The sequence below is a fragment of the Anomalospiza imberbis genome, chromosome 24 (assembly GCF_031753505.1).
Source record: "Anomalospiza imberbis isolate Cuckoo-Finch-1a 21T00152 chromosome 24, ASM3175350v1, whole genome shotgun sequence".
NCBI classification, from domain to species: domain Eukaryota; kingdom Metazoa; phylum Chordata; class Aves; order Passeriformes; family Viduidae; genus Anomalospiza; species Anomalospiza imberbis.
The window spans coordinates 3,756,126-3,764,232 of NC_089704.1; the positions used below are offsets into that span (position 1 = coordinate 3,756,126).

An 8,107-nucleotide genomic window follows, 5' to 3' on the forward strand; every position below is an offset into this window, starting at 1 on the left:
GGCTGTGGAAGAGACAAAAAAACTGCCCAATGAACAGCAGAGAACTGCCCCACCTCTGAGAGGAACAGAATACACAGCCCAGCCACACTTTGCATTTCCATCCTAAGACACTCACACAGCTCTGCCCAGCCCCACTCTCACAGGGAGTGCCTCATTCTGTCCATGATTTCTCTGTCTGTCTGTGCTGCCTCTGCCACGCTGCATTTCAGTGCTGGGAGGGTTTGGTGGTACAGCAAAATTTATTTGTCGTGTGTTCCACCACTCTCTGCCAAAGCTGAGTTTAATGTAAAGACATCTGATATAGGCTATACCAGTGTTGTGTCAAGTCTTAGCCCTCTGGAAATCCAGGAATGTTTTGCTGTTGCTTTCTCTGGTTCTACAATTCCCCCCTTGGTTTTTTGCCTCCCCTCCTGCTGCCTTTCACTCCCTATTTCCATCAGCTTTCTGTGCTGTGCTGCTGGAGATGTCTGGGAAAGCTTTGCTTCATCTTCATCTAAATTTTCTTGAAGCTCTGATTTTCTGTGTTACGCCATTCCATTTTTCCTCTACATTCTTTATTGCCTTTGTAAATTCAATATTTAACTGTGCAAGCATAGTGAGGATGGGGTTTAACATGAATAATAAAGCTGTGCTGTGATTTTACACTGCTGCAGTTTATTTCAGAAGGGGAAAAACTTCCAGTTACATCTTGGGTGTGTGTTGGCATCCTGCTCATGCTACCCTCAGGTCAAGGGTTTGAAACCAAATGGTCTCTCAGGTCTTTTCCACCCAAAAACATCCCTGACTCTTTTTTTTTTTTTTTTTTTTTCCATGTTAAATCTGCTATTTTTTGTACTCTTTTCCCAACTTTCCCTAGGACTGCCCAACAGGAAAGTGGCCTCTGTGTCACTGCAGCGCCTCTCAGTAAATCTGCAGGGTTTTGCATTGGTGAGTGGTGTTATTTTGTGATATTTGCTCATATTTTTTTCTCTCTAGGTCATTGGGATGAACATGTGAAAAGCACTGGAGCTGCCCAAAATCCCACAGTGAATTATCAATGTGTTTTATAGGTGTCATTAGCTTGCAGAGTTATTTTTTTATGAGTGGGGCGTGTATTTATAGAAATGCCTGCAGGAAAGCGGTAGCCCTGACTCTGCTGCCTTAAAGGGGAATTTCAATGTATTAATCCACAGAATTCTGTCTGTGTGATAAAAAGAATGAAAAAAGGAGGAAAAGGGAGAAGGAAGCACAGGAGAGGAGGCTCCACCCTCACCCATCACTGCAATTCCTCCTGTCATTTTATTAAACAAAGGGGTGGCTTGGAGTTGAAATTCCTTCCTGCTGCTGTACAAGAAGTTTGGATTCAAAATCACAGATTTTTTCCTTTTGTTTTGAAACCTCTGTGAGCTGTTGGTGCTACTAAAATTTCTATCTTTACAAATAAGTAACAAATAATTCCCAATGTGATTTCCAGCTCCTGCTTTTCCCCCAGCTTTGAGCTCTGTCCTTTTCCCACTTCCCCTGTTCACCTCCTCACTCGCTGTGGGTGAAATGAGATGTGCAATTTGGGGCATTTGCATATTTTTCATTTAGGAAAGGGATATTTTATCAGGTTTGATGGCTGAGGAAAATTGCCTGTGTGGAAATGGAAACCAATTTCAGCATGAGTGATTGGAGCTCCCTGCGAGGTTCCAGGTCATTCCTGTCCCTTCCAGTGTGCTCACACCCAAAATTCTTGCTCTGAGAAACTCCTGCCCTTGTAGTGCTGCTTATTCCACACCTGGGTGGTGCCACTGAGCTGAACAGAATGAGGTTTTGGAGGTCAAATCAAGAAAAATTGTGAATGACTCCAAATATTTCAGGGCAGAGTGGTTTCTTTAGGATTGACCGAAGAGTTCAGGAGAAGTCAGAGCTTTCCAGACACAGCCAGGGTGGCAGGAGCAATATCAGAGGAGAGATGAGTGTGTCAGTGCTGGAAGCTGAGCTATTTGTATCCCAGAGGGATGAATATGCTGAATCTTGGTCATCCTCCAACACCTGCATGGAGAAGAAGACATTCCTATTTATTTTCCTTGCTGGAGCCACACTGCCATCCCTGGGGTTTGATTTATAATTCAATCCGTGTCCATTTGTTTGCTGACAGAAGAGGATGAGATCAGAGCAGCTTTTCTTTACAGCCAGGAAGAGAGAGCTCAGTGTGAAGTGGAGGGTTTTGGGGATGTTTGGGATGAATGATGCTGCTGCTACTGCTGTGTGGAAGCAAATCCCAAAATCCTGGAGTGAGTCCCAGGTCGCTGCTGCCTCACAGGGCTTGGGTTTTGTGCGTGAGGAGAAGCAATCAGGGCAGGTTTTCCTTGCTGACTGCAGTGGAAGTGGGAAGGCTCAAAATGGGTGTGGATGAAGCAGATCAGGACCTGCTTTGAGAGGTTTTGTGCTGGGAATTGGGAATTCTCAGGGGTGCAATCCCAGCTAAGGGTGTGACATCCAGCAAGTCAGGGCCCCTCAGAGCTCCAGTGGCTGATCAGAGGAAGGACAAATCAGCATTTCATCCCTCAAATGAGACCACAATTAAACAGCTGACCCTTCCCCATGCTCCAGTACCTGCCACAGGAGGTAATTTGACCTGTGAATTATCTCTGCATAGATCTGAGAATTCTGCAGTGCAATGGGAGGAGATTTGACCCCTGAGCTAACTCTGCATAAATCTAAGCATTCCGCAGTTAATTGGGGAACTGGAAACCAGACAAAGTGAATCAAAGCCTTCCTCTTATCTCTTCTGCCTCCTATTGCATCTTCCATCTTTTCTGAACTTTCTGAAGTACAAGGGACAAACAGGTCAAAAATGAGAAGACAATTAGAAGCACTTGGCCTGGTGCCTGCCTTTACACTGTGTTGATTAGGTTTTAATTGGCAATTCTTGCCTGTAATGTAGGATAATTACAGAGATTTTCAGGAATAGTTGTGCAATAGGAAGAAAAGACACATCTGAGTTCTGCTGGAGGAGTTTAATTGAAGACTTTTAAAAGTGCAACAGATGGTGCTTTGCTGGGTGGGAAGGGAGGTGTGAGGCCTCTCTGTGGACATGATGTGATGGTCAGAGCTTCTCCTCCCTCCTGCCTGGAAATGTTCTCCATCACCTCTGTAAGGGGACTTGGACAAAAGGATAATGCACAATTCATGTTTTGGTCCAAATTCTAAAATCTTTGTTCAGGAAGTGTTCAGACAGCCCTGGAGTGAAATTCCTTCTGTGTGTGTGGCAGGGCTGCCCTTCCCAGCTTTTTGCTGTCACTGAAGCTGTCCTCAGCTCCCTTCCAGAAGTCACCAGACAAGGGGGAATGGCTTCAGACTGGAAGAGAGAAGGTTGAGGTGGGATATTGAGAAGAAATTCCTTTCTGTGAGTGTGGTGAGGGGCTGGGATGGAATTCCCAAAGAAGCTGTGGCTGCCTCTGGATCCCTGGGGGTGTCCAAGGCCAGGCTGGACAGGGCTTGGAGCAGTCTGGGACAGTGGGAGATCATGGCAGGGGGTGGGACTGATCTTTTAATTTCCATTCCAACCCAAACCATTCTGGGATTCCATGAAACTTGGAAGAGCTTCTTCCTCTCCAGTGCCCAGCATCATCGGGGAGTTACCTTGGAAAGGGAAAAACGAGTGGCTAGTGAACATTCCAAGGGAGAATCCTGCTTTGGTAAGAGTTTATCCAGGCCTTCAGCTTCCAGCAAAAACCTCAAATGGCAGAACAAACAGCTGGCAAATAGGGAGTGTGTCACCCGCAATGTTACACCTGGAATGTGTCACCTTGGAATGTTTCACCTGCAGTGTTTCACCTGGAATGCTTCACCTGGAATGTTTCACCAGGAATATTTCACCTGGAATATTTCACCTGGAATGTTTCACCTGGAATGTGTCACATGGAATGTTTCACCTGGAATGTGTCACATGGAATATTTCACCTGGAATGCTACACCTGGAAAGCTTCACCTGGAATATTTCACCTGCAATGTTTCACCTGGAATTCTTCACCTGGAATGCTTCACCTGGGTGTTGAAGGAAGAGGAGACATTTGTGACCCCGGAGGGCCCTTTCCTGGGGGTGATTTTGGGCAGCCACACAGATCTGTGAGATGGTGACAAGTGCACTTCCAATTTTCCTTGGGGATGCTCCAAGGGTGTTCGTTATCTCCCGTTTAAAGGAGTTTTCTCACATTTCAGCCTCAGCAGGGCTGCAGGAGCTCCCCTGGGATGAGCTCTTTGTCCAGCTCCTCTTTCTGCAGCTCGGTTTGCATTTCATTTGGGCTGGGTTGGAAAGTGATTACCTGGAAGGGCTTGGGTTACCCTGGGCCTCAACGAAAGCAGCACCAGGAGCTCAAGAAACATTTTAATCAGAAGCTTTGAGCTTTTCTCCTTGTTGGGAACTGCTCACCAGCTCCCATGGCTCAGGCTTTGAGCTGGCTGGTTTTGTTCAGCAGTCTGAGGACCTTCCTCAGAGGTGAGTGGGTGACTTTTGTACAAGCAAACTTCATTTTTTGATTGTTTTTTCTGGGTTTTTTTGGTTGTTTTTTTTGTTTGTTTGTTTGTTTGTTTTGGGGGTTTTGGGGGGTTTTTCTTTTTGTTTTCTTTTTGGTTTTGGGTTTTTTTGGGTATGCATGTGGTTTTTTGTTTGTTTGGGATTTTTTTTTGTTGGTTTGGTTTTGTTGTTTCTCTTTTTGTTTTGGGGTTTTTTGTTTGTTTGGGGCTTTTGGTTTTGTTTTGTCTTTGTTTTTAATTGTTGCTGGAGCTGTTTCCTTCTCAAAGCTAGACAGCATTAAAGATGGCAGTTTTTAGCTCATTTTGCTCATAAAGCATGGCTGCACAATTCTTTAGGGATTCATTCAGAAGAGAAGACAAATCAGCTTTCACCAAAAAGCTTTAATTTTCTAAATAGAGAAAAAAAAAAACATGAAAATGTCAGTGTGCTGACAAGAATCCCAAGGTGGTTTTTGCAGTATGAAACAAAGGGGGAAAATTCCTGGAACTTTCCTCCCCACCCTGCACACTCGGGTTTGGTCCCTTGTGAGGAACTTCCTCTGAAATCCTCACAGTGAAACTCACTTTTAAAATCCAAAGTAATTCACTGGGACAGAGGCATGACAGAGTCTAAATCTGATCATAAGAAATGGAAAAAGGGAGATAATGAAGTGTTTGTTCAAATACTAAAGTTCAGCTTTCAGGTGTCTTCCTCTTTGTGAAGAATTTGTCACCTTCCTCTCATAGAATGTGATGTCAGGAGATTTCTTGAAGACAGATGGGTAAATTTGCCTTTACTTTGTGGACTGAACAGCTGAAATAGAGAAGAAAAAGCAGCATTTGGTTGAAATTCTGAAATTCTGAAATTCCAAAACACAGCACCTCCTTTATCTCTTGGCTCTTTCCATCTGAAAACTGAGGGTTTCAATTTCCTGGCAAACAAAACAAGATCTTTCCTAAAGCTGAGAAAGGCATGGAAAAGGTTCCCTGCTGCCTGTTCCAGAGGTGAATGGTTTAGTTTGATAAACCATCTGAAACTGGGGTTTCCCCCAGTATTTTGTGCTTAGAAAATTTACTTAGAAATCTTAAGGGAGCAGATTTGAAACTTTTTTTTTTAATTTTAGCCCTCAACACTTCAGGCTGAGTGCAAGCAGTGATAACAAGCAGTGATATTGCATCATGGTGTAATAGTAAGTGGCTGATTAGCTTGGAATCTTGAATATTTGTTAATTGCACCTTAATTTTTTTTTTTTTTTCTTTCAGGGGTCTCGTCCCTCTCAGCTGACTGCAGCCTGGATTGCCAGAGCCACTGCCTCATAGACTGCAGGCAGGGCCATTATTACACAGCTGGCAACTGCCTGGAGTGCCCAGCAGGGTTCTAGTAAGTCCCCTGAAAAAAAGAGAGTTAAACACCAAGGAATCTGATATTCTGAATATTCTGAGTGTTAGAATGCAGGGCTGGAGGTGAGGCACAAAAAAACCCTCCACATAATGTCATTTGTTATATGTGAATAATCAGCTGAGCAGGGAAACCATTAGATTTGGGTTAAAATCCATGAATCTATGGTCAAATTTTTTTTTTTTTTTTGAGCTGTAGGCAAAGGGGGATGTTCCTATATTTACACAATGGCTAACTGGGGGATGGAATTCCAAAGGAATTACAGAATTTCATTTTATAACTTCATTATTTTTGAACCAGCTGCCCTGGAGGCCAAGCAGCTCCAAGGAAATGCCCAGTGGGAACTGCCAATGAATTCACTGCTCAGGGAAACCTCTCAGCCTGCCAGGTGAGCTGAAGAGAGCAAACAAGTAAAGGTCTTTCAGCCTTTACACCCATGAATTTTGAACCACCCAATCTCAGGCTTCTCCTCAGATTTTTGCAGCCTGTTTTGAAGTTTCTCAGGAAATCCCAGCACTTTTGGGCTCAGAGAAAACAGGTTGTCCTTCCAGGTATCCAGCAAGGTCCAGATGGAAAAAGCTCCTGAGGGGAGCTCAGGAGTGGCACAGAGGCTGAGAATGATCCAAGATCCTTTCTGGCACCAGGGATCTCTGGATCTTGCATTATCTGTGTGTCTTGGTTTGAAAAGTCAGGTGTCTGCTCAGGAAGGCAAGAGCCTCCCTTGAAATGGAAAATGTAAAACCCTTCCTCTGAATTATTACAATTTTGAAATTAAGGGGCTCTCAGGCAAAGATATGGGAGCAGGAATAACAGTTTTTTATTAACAAAAAAAAGTTGAAAATATAAAAATAAAAAAGCAGTAATACAAACCAACACTGCCAGAGTCAGAACAGGCCCTGGCACTCTGTGGGTCAGGGGGGTGGCAGCAGTCCCATCCCATGGTGGCTCAGCCCTCCTGCAGTGCCAGCTGTGCTTCTGCTGGAGCAGGGATCCTGGACAAGGGTGGAGTTTTCCTCTGAAGCTCCAGGGCTGGTGGGGATGGGCCTGGGCTTCCTCTGGGAATGCAGTGGGGAAGAAAGCTGCTCCTCTGGGAATGCAGTGGGGAAGAAAGCTGCTCCTCTGGGAATGCAGTGGGCAAAGGCTGCTGTGGGGTTCCCAAAGTCAGATTGTATCCAGGTAGGAATGCTTGGCTCCTCCCCCTGGGCGGAGCCTCTCCCCATGGGATGATGGAATTTTCTCAGCCATGCAGGGACACTCACTGGCCATGAACAGAAGATAATTAATAATTAATGGCCCATGAACAGAAGAGATATCCTGGAGGGAGGACTGGTTGTGGGAGAGATTAAGAAAACTGCCCAGTGAACAGCAGAGAACTGCCCCAGCTCCGACAGATGGGGATGGAATGCACAGCCCCAGCCACGTCTTGTAACCTAAAACACTGTGTAAAACATCAGCGTTTCTGTGGCTGTGCTGTGTCCCTGCAGGTTTGTCCCCAGGGCTACCTCAGCCTGGAGAGCAGGGCTGGCTGCCGGCCGTGTCCCCAGGGCTACTCCTGCGACCCAGGCACGGGCACCCAGAGGAGCTGTGCGCCTGGCCAGCACTCGCCAGAGGGCCAACTGGGCTGCAGGGAGTGCCCAGCGGGACTCATCTGCCCTGATGGACGGGGCACACAGGTACAGCAGGACAAACTCCTCCTCCAGGGTATGCTGTCCTGCCTCTGGATACAAAGGAAGGCCTTGTCAGGAAAGAGAGTTCTGTGGTTTAACAGTAGGATGTGGATCTTGATGCATCAAAGAAAAGCATTCAGAGCTCTTTGTGATGGAGATCTAAGACTCAGAGAGTCACAGAATATCCTGAGCTGGAATAGACCCAACAGGATCATCAATTCAACCCTTAGCCCTGCACAGACACCCCAAATCCCACCCTCAGCATTCCTGAGAGCAGTGTTCAAACACTCCTGCAGCTCTGGGACCCACAGGGATCATCAGTCCAGCTCCTAGCCCTGTACAGGACACCCCAAATCCCAGCCTGAGCATCCTTGGAGTGGTGTCCAAACACTCCTGGAGCTCTGGGACCCACAGGGATCATCAATTCAACTCCTGGCCATCACAGACACCCCAAATCCTAGCCTGAGCATCCCTGGAGCAGTGTCCAAGGGCTTCTGGAACTCTGGGACCCACAGGGATCATCAATTCAACCCCTGGCCCTTTTCAGACACCCCCAAAT

At 46.0% G+C, this 8,107-nt stretch overlaps 1 long non-coding RNA gene across 1 annotated transcript; it reads left to right on the forward strand.

Moving 5' to 3' along the window:
* Window positions 1-4,184: 4,184 nt before the first annotated feature.
* Window positions 4,185-7,510, forward strand: LOC137462189 (uncharacterized). Its single transcript, XR_010993614.1, has 4 exons — window positions 4,185-4,465; window positions 5,746-5,863; window positions 6,182-6,269; window positions 7,366-7,510. It is a non-coding gene; the product is annotated as an uncharacterized lncRNA (long non-coding RNA).
* Window positions 7,511-8,107: the final 597 nt, after the last annotated feature.